This window comes from Artemia sp. Qi Xiang Cuo, chromosome 1 (genome assembly GCF_049724085.1).
Source record: "Artemia sp. Qi Xiang Cuo chromosome 1, ASM4972408v1, whole genome shotgun sequence".
Classification (NCBI taxonomy): domain Eukaryota; kingdom Metazoa; phylum Arthropoda; class Branchiopoda; order Anostraca; family Artemiidae; genus Artemia; species Artemia sp. Qi Xiang Cuo.
Genome location: NC_142794.1, coordinates 11,000,692 through 11,013,447, shown reverse-complemented (window position 1 = coordinate 11,013,447; position 12,756 = coordinate 11,000,692).

Sequence of the window (12,756 nt, the reverse complement as noted above, 5' to 3'; positions counted from 1 at the left end):
TTGGCTTTTAGTATTCTAATCTTAGTTCGCAGACATATTTTTCTAATTCAAAATACGTTTCTGAATAGCTTCCAGAGATTTCAAGACCAAGAAATGAACTTCTATTCTCTGACTTTGCAGACAAATCAGTCGTGGGTAAAGACAAATTCGATTCATTGGAATGTATCGAAAGTATCATGGTAACAAGGGTGACGATAAAATGAGCCACATTCATGCATTCACTATGCATCCACAGAAATCTAGCCGTACTCAATCTTTAAAATTTAAGTATTTACTAAAAATATAGCTTATCTCAATAGCATCTTCCTCGAGAAAATTTTTGTTAACAACTCCTAGATCTTTTAAATCAGGAATAAGTAACATATTGTTTCGCTTAACAGCAGTATAAGGCTCCGTGCCCTTTCTTTAATAAATATAAATCAAACAAATAAACATTTATGCAAAGACCCATGGGAATAGGGAAAAAAGAAGGGATTTTCGTATCTCCAAGATTCTACTTCAAAATGTGACTTTAATTGGCTTTTTAAGCATTTCTGGCAAATAAAAAATGCTGCCTATGTCAACAGTCGAGCCACCCTAGTCAATTGAATGACACCCTGGATTTGTAATCCTATGCTCTTCAGGACTTGGGTTTGAGTCCTGGTGTCGCCAATCTCAAATGTTAGTATGGGATGCAGGTTATCGGTGTGACTCTGCGAGCTCAGCCGCCTGGGGTGTGGATGCAATTGACCTTTGAAGCCTCAGACTCGATCCAGTCCAGCCCACTACAAATTATACAGATTATTGTACAAAATGTCAACATTTTAGAAGAAATGAAGCTTTTAGAAGAAATGGGCAAAAAGACAAGGGAAGCTCAGGGGAAGAACCAACGTTCTTTCATACTGAGGAAGAATGCTCAGCGACCAAACAGTACTTTATCCCTATCAGATGCCCTTCCAAATGTTGACTATAAATCATGTTTTCTCAGTAGGAAATTCTTCCTAAACCACTTCCAAGAACTTTGGGTGATAGAAGCGTCTGCTGTTTTTCAACTTGGCAACAATATATGATTCTTTGACATTTCTTTGGTCGAGTCATTTCAGATAAACTAAGTTATGTCGAAAGTCTCCGAAGAACAAGGGATATAAGAAGCAAACTACTTTTCTGCTTTTCTTTATCTTATATTCGAAACAAAGTCATTAAGATGAAAACTTCGGATGAAATGAGCTTTGAAGCTCATCTTATTTCCAAGGAGCATATCAATGGGTTCTAAGGCCATTTTTATTTTTATTTTTCGCTATTAATTTATATTTTCTGGCTATTGCGTTCATATCCACTGTAATGTGTCTGATGGCCCTTTGTACTTTTCTTAGCTCATGCTGTATTAAAATGAGAATAAAAGCCATTTAAGGGGGAGATAAGCTATTTTGGGTAGGAAAGTGCGATTCCAACTTCTTCATTAGAAAGATAGGTAAGCAAAAACAGGAGAAAATGTAAACTACTGGAAATTGTCACCAGAGTTAAGCATAGCTAAAATGTTTATGTTTCGAGTAAGTAACTTTTTCAATCACAAGTGATGTGTTGTAACAACCAACCCCTCCTAGAATTTAAAAGAAATTTCATTTGCAGGTTAAATGTGAATCCGGACACAACCGCCACAAATCCAGCCAGCATAAACAAGTCCAAAATATAAGTCTCTTAGTCTCTATAAAAGAGTCTCTAAATGCTGGAGGGGGTCTGGTTGCCCTCCAATCCCTTTCGATTTCGAAAAAACAAGAATTTTCGATTTCTAATCGGAAGATTCTTCTTTAAAGATTTCTAAGGCAACCCCCACCCCTTCAATATAAAGTGACCAGGAAAAAAGACACACGAATATCAGGAAAAAGGAAAAATAATATATCATAAAAAACAAATATCAGGATCAGGAAAAAAGACTCACACAAAGGGTTATGCTACCCGGGTGTTTTCGCATCTTTTTAGTAAAAAAAAAAATGTAAAATATAAAGTCTGAGGACCCAAGATTAATGGTAGGGGAGGGAGCTTAATGTTTTAAAACTTCACGTTGAAAATAGATTTATTTGTTCTTCTACGCTTTGAGCAGAGGTTCTATTTTGAGACTGATTCACAATGCGTACTCAATACTGGTGCTTAGGAAAGATTAATAAATACTTTTTTTATGGAAGTAAAGAGTGAAATTGAAACTTAAAACGAAAAAATCTCGCTCAAATAGACTGACTCGTGATATTTTCCAATACTAAATCCTAAGTAATTCTCATATCTCCAATACTAAAAACTAGTGCTTTGCCAAAAACACAAAAACCGACCCCCCCCCCTCCTAGAAAAAAACACAAATAAACATGATGTTTTCTCAGGAGCAGACAAATTTATGACTAGCCCACACAAAACGAAGACTAACTTATACGTATGCCAATAGAATCTTAAAAAAAAGAAGCTCGAAGAAGCGCTTTTAAAGCTCTACTGATATTGGAAAATAACACGAGTCAGAGTATTTGAGCTGGTTTTGTAGATATATCTTGTGTAATCGGCGAAGTAATAATGCTTAATTCACCCTAAAACACCTGTATTACAGATACAGCCAAAAATATTCTCGCAAACCAAGTGGGATTAGTGGAATCCGGTGCTTTATACGGTCACTTTTATATTTATGTACAAGGAAATCAGTCAAGAAAAACCCGCCAGACGGGTTAATTGCAAGAGACCGCTATAGAGAAATGTAATGCAAAGCGTGGTTTTCATTGCGTTTACGATATTTAAACTGTTGTTTTTGGGGTTAAGGGGGGGGAAGGTACCGAGGTTTGTTTAGGTTACGTATCTAATATGCTTTACCCCCAAGTGGGAACAAGTTAAAAAAAAAAATTAATAAAGCAAGAGTTGAATAAATACTTAATATGGTTTTACACAGATCTTTATTGTACAGAGTCTTTATTTTAATCATATATTGGATCACCCTGGACGAGTTTCATCACTATCAACAATCCAAATAACGGATGGGCTACGGAAGCAAAGCCGCAAAAGTAAAAAAAAAGAAAAATAATAGAAAAAACGAAAATGAAACAGGACACAGAGGTTATATACCTCTTGCCTCTAGTAGGCTTTTATGTTATGGTAATTTTCTGTAAAACATGGTAGGTAAGTTATTTCTTGAGACCTTTTTATGGCAAAACTAATCTTAGCTCTTAATTCCTAACAATTTAAATCGAGATTCACTAAGCAATTGTGACTGAATGCAAATGATGAAGTTTTAGCCCTACCTTCACAAAGGTCTGATAGAGCATGGGAATCCGAAACCATTAGTTCATCTTTCGACCAGGTCGGGCTGAAGGTATTTTTCCTGTCAGAATCATAATTAGGCTGTCGACAATATATTTTGGATTTACTCTTAAGCCAGGGGTGAATTTCCAGCATTTTTATTGGGGGACAAGAGGGGCCCACGTCCAGATAGACAAGGGGCATACGATTTATAATAATTTTTCTCCACATTATCGGGGGGCAACTTCCCCCTTGTCCCTCTCCCAAACGACGTTTCTGTCCTTAACAGTGGTGAGACTGCTCCTAGACCTTGGAAAAGCACAACCAGAAGGAGTAGGGGCTCAGTGCGTGATTACATCAAAATCCGGGGGGAGACAGGAATTGGAGCCAATTTCCTAAGGCAAGTGAAAATGACATGAAAATTGAAAAATGAGCCATTGTACCAAAAAAGTAAATATATACTAAAGAAAACAGATCTGTTTCTGTAGATGCTTGAATGATGCAGGCCTATCTTGGTTTTGAAAAGACCTTTGAAGACGCTAAATTTATGCTGAGGGGGTGAATTGAGGTTTGGGGGAGGGCTAACTGGGGTTTGGGGGGTAGTTGCCTCCTTGTCCTGTAGCAAATTGCGCCCCTGCAAGGGTTGCCTATAATAAAGTTCAGTTAAAGTGACAAACGTAATCTCAACACACCATGTATCCCTGGGTGCCTCCACAGCCCGAAATGGAATCAGATGGAAGTATAATGATAGCCATTTAGACAAAAGCAGACAGGTAAAAGAAAATGGCTTTGAAACATAGTTTCAGCAGTCCCTGGGACAAGGGCCCCATTTATTTGTTTAGCCCATATAAAACAAATACTTATAGACCTGTTTACGTAAAAGTATTTGTTACACTATACTTAGACTATGTTCCCCTACAGCCCTTCCCCCCAGTCCCCCAATTCACAAACATAGGCATATTGTATGTATGTTTTGAATCACGATCAGTTGAGGAATACTTAGAGAATATTCCAAAAGGAAACCATTGCGACATGGATTTCCAATGATATACCTTTCCAATGGTGAAATCAGATGGATATCAATGGCTAAAATCAGAGTCATGAACGAATTTTTAATCTATATGACTGAAGAGACAAAAGTGAAGCCCTCGGGCTCAGAGCCATTTGAAAAACTCTACCTCTAGCTTCAAATGCATACGCATCTTTTATCTCTTTCAACTCATTACCAATCAGAAATGATTTAGGAAATAATGATAAAGGATTAAATTATATCAAAAATCTTTAGGATCCAAGCACAGAGGCATTTTCATTTGACTTTTCGACTATTTTGAACAAAATATCTCCCACAGAATTTTGGTTGGATGTTTTGGGTGGCTCCCCGCGGACTGATTAGCAAAAATGGAGCTGGAGTGGGCCTGGCTGCCCTCCAATCCCTTTTGATTTTGAAAAAAAAACTAGAATTTTCGATTTCTAGTCCAAAGAGCCTTCTTTAAAGATTTTTACGGCAACCCCCTCCCCTTCAATACGAAATGATCAGGAAAAAAGACGCACGAATATCAGGAAAAAGAAAAAACATCATATCAGGAAAAACAAATATCAGGATCAGGAAAAAAACGCACAGATTAGAGGCATGTGCTTTTTACTTAGGCAGCGCTAGAGCACTGCCTCTGACTTTCTTGCTACGAATTGTTTGGTGGAGACAACTCGTTTTCCTTCCTCAGCCCCCATTGTTTGCACTCAGGTCTAATATTCGGTTAACAGTGTTTCGAGAATTATAAACATCCTTGAAACAAGAAGACCCCTTAAAATAGTTCTCGGGGTGGAGAAATTTAAAAATGAGTTTTACAGCCATCATTTTTACATTTTCAAAAGAGAGTTCTCAGAATGAATATTTATATAGGGGTTGTCCCCCTCCATTCATCCTTCTTCTGCGCAGGTTAGTATAAGAGTATAATCTTTAATGTTATGCATAAAAAATCTAAGCGGCCAGAGGGGAGGTGTCTGCTATCTGTACCCATTATGACAACCTAGTCTAAAATATTCCTAAGAAAGAAAACAAATTGGAAGGTAATTTCCCCTTCGTCCATATTCCTCTAAAAAAACTTCTTACGTGCCAGAAAATGGTGTTAAGCCCCACTTTCTTTTTTGTGATTTCTTTTATTACTTAGAAATGACACTAGAATTTTCAATTTCGTTTCAGTCAGCCCTCTACCGATTATTTTTAAGACTACTAATTTGATACAATCACACCGAAAAAAAAAATACTAACCAAAAAGCCACGCGTCTGTTACGACCCTTCTCTGGAAAACCCGAAATGTTGCATATTTGCGGACAGGGGTTTAAAAGTTCTCCGATATGCTGAAATTGATACTGTTAGTTTCATTAAGATCACTGCGGTTTTTAGGGTCGTTTTCCCAAAAGAAAGGCAATGGGTTAATGCACGAGTCACAAGGAAAGGCCTTGACTCCGCACAATCATTTAGCTATTATGAATTCGACGATAAGAATCTAATGAAATATGGCACGTCCATGAAATAAAACACTGTTAAAAGTTCACTAGCTGCATAGCGGTATTTTCAAATACAGTTTTTATTTGATTATTAAATTTATTTGCAATTTATTACAACATACTGTTAGCGAATAAATGACGAAGTGCCAGACCTTTATTTTACTGGTGTGACCATCGGGACACAGAACTGTTACAATTATATATCGTACGTAAAATCTTTGCTGTGAGCAAATCCATGTGGTTTTGAATAATAGCCTATTAGCTAAAGTATTAATATGGAAATAATTGACATATTTGATCTTCTCAGAAGACAGTATCTTACCATCGCATATCCAATCATTATATTGCTAATTTTTTTATGATACCTTTTTTTATTCTGTTTTACACAACAATGACAAACCCCTTTTATATCCATTTTTTAAGCTTTTGATTTAATTCTTTTACACCGCCCTTTGTAACTGCTCAAAAATGCAAAAAAAAAAGAAGAAATTCCTTATGAAAGGTAAAAAATGGCAAAAATTTCTAAGTTTAATCAGAAAAAAATAATTCAAAACCGTTTTCAAATTGTTTAGGAAAAGCTTCAAGTTTGATGACCATACCGGACATGTGGATATCGTTGAAAAAGTATGGCCAATGTTTTCAATTAGTTCGTGGTAACGAACTGTAAGTAAGGAGCGATGCGGTTCAGTAGTAGCCGAAACTCTAAGAAACAGATTTATTATAACAATAGATACATAAAAATAATTGAATTTTGATGCTTATTCAAAATATGTAAAATTCCCATCAAAAGTTACGACCCTGAGAAAATTTACCCAATTTTTGAAAAAGGGGTAAAAAAGCCCCAAAATATCAAGTGATTCTAATGAAAATCACACCATCAGATTCAGCATACCAGAGAACCCTACTGTAGAGGTAGTCCCTGAAGCCGCGCCACGCCGACATGACGGCGGTGAATGTGGGATTTAGTATCGGCGGCGGCGCGCCGCCAATTTTAGACAGGCGGCGCGGCACGGCGCGACGATTTTTCTGATTAAAAATAATAATAAAAATTCCAATTCACCAAGCACGTTCAACCTCGATTTTAGTTAGGATTTTTAAATGGCTGGCTAAAAACATACAAGAACAATATGACAAAACAGTAATTTGTTGGGCCGTGCGGAAAGTGTTTATGTTCACCGTCGATCAGACCAAGTAGAATTCCCATTTTTAGCAACTAGACCCAGGGAAACCTATGTTGTGTTTATGTTTAACATCGCATTGTTCCTATAAAATCCCGTGTTTAGTTATTTCCTTCTTGTTAATGATTTGGGCTAATGTGTGTATAACTTTTAAAATTTGAAGTTCAAACATCTCCTGTTCATCAAATACATACGAAAAGGAAGTGAAAAAAACAAATAACAACATCGAAAAAACACTGTATACAAGCCAGATACCATGGCTTAACAACACCAACAATTTTAAAACATCGGTTACATCACTTCAGTTACAATTGATGTAACAAAAGTGAGTTTGTTCACTCAGCCTGGAGCCATTGATCTTTTTGCAGTCGCTATCAGTCCTGTCGTGCTAAAAAGCCGTTTAGCTGGGACACTTGTGGCCGATACAGCCAGAACTTGACGAGCGTAAACTACCACTCGCGGGATCTGATACTAGCATTGGACCTTGGAGTCCCACAGAGTGCCGCAAATGAGCTTCTTCTTTGTATCTGCTGAAATAAGTTTTTTCTATAAGGGAGAACAAACCTGCACCTTTACCATAGGGCTCCTTCGCCCTACACTACAGGAGGAACTAAACTGCACCTTTACCCTCTTTTCTTATCAACACGGAATAACCCCCTAGAATTCTTTTCTGAAAGAAGTGCTCAAGTTATGACGTTTCAAGTCAAAGTTTAAGGCTACTTCAACTTCAGTGTGCTCGCCTAACTGTGCAAAAAAAATGTAATTCATTTCTTTAGATATATTCCTATACTAGCTCCAGATAATCTACGAAGCGGGAAACTGCCACAAATCAGCATCGATAAAAAAATGAAACCCAAAACGAACAGAAATTACAATAAATAACCGAGTCAAACTCAAAACGAGCAGAAATTAACATAGGTTGGGCACAAAACCCCTATGCCTTCCCAAGGTCCGAACATAATTTGCGCTTTACTGAAAAAATATAAATGTTTTTACTTTTGTAACTTTAATAAATCAAATAATATTAACATTTTGATTACTAAATATCAGTATATGTTTATTAAACTGACAATGCACATTCATTTGTATTGAAAAACAAGAAACAAATGTAGCAGGACTGAGGAATTTATTGGCAAGTGTTACAGGTAAAAAAGTTGAAATTAATTAAGAGAATGTTGTATGCCTAAAAGTAAATGATGAGGCCTATATGAGGACAATAGTTTACATAGTATCGCTTTTTTGTTATTGCACGTGTAAGCGAAAAGAAAATAAGAAGAAAGACTATGGTGTAATCAATCGCGTGGAAACGAAGTGAAATAGGATAAGGATTATGAAGTGTAAGAAAATTGAGAGCGTGTTTGGTATAAAGTAGAAGGGAATAGTTTTTGTGTCTTGGTGGGCAAGGATGTGTTGTTAAAAAAGGGAAAAAATAATAATAATAATAAAAGGAGAGTTGAGAAAAAATTATAGGGTTTGAGGGTTTAAGGTCTTACATTTGTATGTTTTTTGTTTTTTCACTTTGTGGTAAGGATCTGGGTAGAAGATGAGAAAATGGTGTTTTTAATTTAGGTATATGGAATAAGAGCAGATTTTAAGTTAAATATTTCGAACTTTTAATGAAGTGTTTGATTTTAGAGTTTAATTAGAATTTTTAGATGATAATAGTTAGCTTCAGGAATTATTCAGTATTTTTAAGTTTATTTATTAGGTAAGATTTAAATCTAATTGAATAGTTATAGTATAGGATTTTGTGAATTTTCAGATAATAGATTTTGATTTGGTCTTTTTTTATTGTTTGTTTGAAATTTATTTTAAGCAAATGGAATTTATTTTATATATTGAGGGGGGTATGATTCATTTGGATAGTGAAGTATTTGATTTTTGGGATTTGTTTTGAGGATTATTTTAGCTACCTAATAACGCAAGGCCCAGCGAGAGTAGAGTGTGTTGAAATGTGATGTATTAAAAAAAAATGGTGTTATATATTTAATTTTTTCTTTTATTTAGGTAAATATAGTGAAAAGTGTTTTAAAGTGTTATAAGAAAGGTGAATATATTTTAAAGTACAAAAACGTATATCCATTGTAAATTTGTCTTTTTAATGTTATATGTTATAAGCCTAATGAATGAGAGCAGCCCCTTGCCGCAGTGGGTAGCTAGAATGAGAATTTCGTAATTTTTGTATGGTAAATTAATGGACGGAGAATCATATGAATGAAAAAAAAACATTTTTATGAGAAAGGCAGACAAAGTGTACAAGGAGAGAGAAAATTATACATGTGAGGAATTTTAAAAGTGGAGAGCTATGGAACGTCGAGTAAGAGGTAAGATAGATAGGTAGTAAAGTGAAGTTATAATAGAGAAATAGGGACAAATTAGATTACAAACAAGCAAAGAGTCCTATATAAAAAAAAAGAAAAAAGAAACAGGATTGATTTTTTTTCAGGAGTACGAAAAGGAAAAAAAACGGTTTAATTCTATCCATTACGTGATGTATCACCACTTATTATTGAGAATACAAAAAGAAGAGGAAGCGCAGAAAGGAGGACCAAATACCGCTGGATAAAAGAAAGAAAATAAGAAGAATTTAAAATATACATTAGAAAATAATTTTGTATCTTTTCAATATTATCGTCTATTTTTGAAAAAAAAGGCTTTTCAATTTCCAATCGAATGATCCCTTTTTGAGTTTCTGCGACAACACTTTCTATAAACACCTTATATGCCCCCAGGGCATAAATTACAACCCTTACCCTAAGGGCTGTGAGGGTTGTTGTCATCCTATAAGACCTAATTTCCAGAACTTTCAACTACGTTAAACAAAATGGCTATATCAAAATTTTGATTAGATGTGTTTCGGGAAATGGTGGGCGTGGAAGGGTTGTTAGTTGCCTTCCAATCATTTTCGACTATTAAAAAGGGCACAAGCCACTGCAATCTCTAATTGAATGAGCCCTTTCGAAGCTTTTACAACGACGTCTTTGACACGAAGTGTCTTGGTCTAAAGGAAAAAATAATATATAATACATTGTGCCAACATCGTTCTTATATACCCCCAGGGCATAACTTAAAACCGTTGCCCTAAGGATTGTGGGAGAGTAACCTCCTCAAAAAACTTATTTTATCTCTGGAAATCAGTTACTCTGAACAAAATGGCTATCTTAAAATTTTGATTGTATGTGTTTGGGAAATGGTGGGCGTGGAAGGGGTGTTAGCTCCCTTCCAATAATTTTCGATTATTAAAAGGGGCACTAGCTATTCCAATTTCCAATCGAATGAGCGCTTTTCGAAGTTTCGACGACAACTCCTTCGATGCGAATTGCCCTGGTATGAAAAAAAAAATACTACATTGTGCCAACATTGTTCTTTACTTAGGCAGCTCGATTGCGCTGCCTATGATAACATCATGAATTGCCTAATGGTTTTTTACCTACCTCTTTTCATCCGAAAAGTCAGAAAGAAAAATGAACAGAATTTTAAAGTGGAAGGTAAAATGTTTGTTTCAGGAAAAATTTCTTCTTCTCCTTCCTACGAACCGATATACATGGCGAGCCCAAGATGACAGTATTTATCTTTAAGAAACAGATTAGCCGGGATCACGGTTGAAGCCCGGAGGTCGATATCAATAACCAAAAAAGAGAGGAAAAAAACAAAAAAAAAAAAACGGCGGCGTATTAGTGACGCCGCCGCCGATAGAATCAGCGGTGGTGTCAGCGCGCTGATGCAAGCTCGGAAGCGCGCCACCATTTTTTTTTCGGCAGCGCGCCGCCGACTTTTCGGCGCGGCTTCGGGGTCTATGTAGAGGTGTCAAGCTCCTATGTACAAAAATGGGGAAATTTGAAATTTGTAATGTTTTGCTGGAAGAAAGGTCACGGATGTTGTTTTTTTTTCAGGGGTGATCATGTCGAGTCAGTAATCGTAGAAGATCATGAGAGGACTCAATTGATCGGAAATCAAAAGTTCTAGTTCTCTTTTAAAGTGACCAAAAATTTTGGGCAGCTAGCCCCCTTCCCTCCTATGCTTATTTTCCCCCAAAGTCATCCGATCAAAATTTTGATATTTTTGCCATTTTTTACCATTTGCCATTTTTCAGCATAGTCAAAAATGTAATAAATATGTCTTTTAGGATGAGTTGACCCCCCCCCCTCCAGTCTCCAGGGGTAGGGCTGCAAGCTATAAACTTCGCCCATTGTTTACATATAGTATTGGTTATTGGGAAGTATACAGACGTTTTTCAGGGGAATTTTTCTGGTGGAGGGGGGATTTACGTGGGATGATCTTTTCATTGAGAAATTTTCGTGGGGGATGGGAATTTTTCATGGAGTAGAAGCTGGATTTCCCGGCATTATTTAAAAAAAATGATCAGAAATCTAGGTAAAGAAAAAAATTTCTAACTGAAGGTATGGAGAAACGTTAAAAATTAAACGAACAGAAATATTACGTATATGAGGGAGTAGCACCCTCCTCAAACACTAAAGTATTTCTTAGAACTTTTAAAAGAGCTTATTATTCTAGTTAAACGGGCTTTTGTGATTCAGGATCCATTCTTAAATAATTGGAACAAGAAGGCAAACTTTAGCGTAAAGAGCGAGGTATTGAATAGGGGCAAACCCCCTTGATACACATATTAATTTCTGTTCGTTTTACGTTTTAATGTTTTTCCATACTTGGAGTTGAAAAAACTTCTTTTTTTAATTTAATCATATATGAGAAATGAAAGAGGTTATTCTCTCTCAAAAATTGTAAACGACTAAATAATAAAAGTATTCAAGTGTTTAAGAGTTCTTAATTTATACTTTAAGGGGTTTGTAATACCTTGTGGTCCTTTTCAACATAAGTAACGCTGAAACTATATTCTGCCTCAAAATAACAGTTTTGAGTCCGCTGCTAATTTTACCTCTGCCTTTTGAAATCCAGTGACTCTAGAGAAATTTTGTCTTCAAAAATGTCTTTCAAAAACACCGTTGATTTTCTGAGCGTGGACATAACGTTTCTATGCGATGTCAATCATATGAAGACGAGATGTCACTGGTCATGCACAGGGACAGGAATGTCAGATCTCTTCCCTCAAAGTGAAATCTTCAGTATTGAAGCATATTAAATTTTGTACATACTAATTGAAAATTCTGATAAGAGATTCCCAAATGATTGATAATTTAAGTTGTGCTATTTAACGTAGCCAAAAGAAAAACTACATTAGAGGAAAAACAGCATAAAACAGTAAGCTCGATTTTTTTTTATTTGCTGATGTTACAACTAGAAAGTATCGATGTATCGATAAATCCGAAAATTCATATGTCTTTCAACGCCTAAAGAGAATTAGTCAAGTCTTTCCGCTTCCAGGAAAATATTACCTGTAAAAATATTTTTATTTCAAAAATAGTAAAGAGGGACGTAGAGAGAGTAAAGCTTTAAAGCTTAAAATTTATATTTCCAATATTTGGGGAGACCACCCCCTTCCTAAGCACCCCATTCTTCTACTTAATATATTGAGAGTGTGATTTATATCTGGATTATTTGGAACCTTATCATGGAGGACGGGGAGCTTAATGGAGTGGAAGTCTCCATCATATATTTATACAAATCTGCTTCTTTCGGATTTTTAAGTTTCAGGAGATGTTGCCAGATAATGTGTACTTAAGTCAAAACCTGCTTTCATGCAGAGCGTGCGTTCTGATATTGTATTTCTGAGCTAAGTATTTCTTGAAAATACTGAAAAAAGATCCAACCTCTGGTTTTAAACTCAAATTTACCTAGAAAATTAAAGAGTTTAAAATGTAAATTTCTAATGCCCTATATGTGAAACAAGGGGCCGCCCACA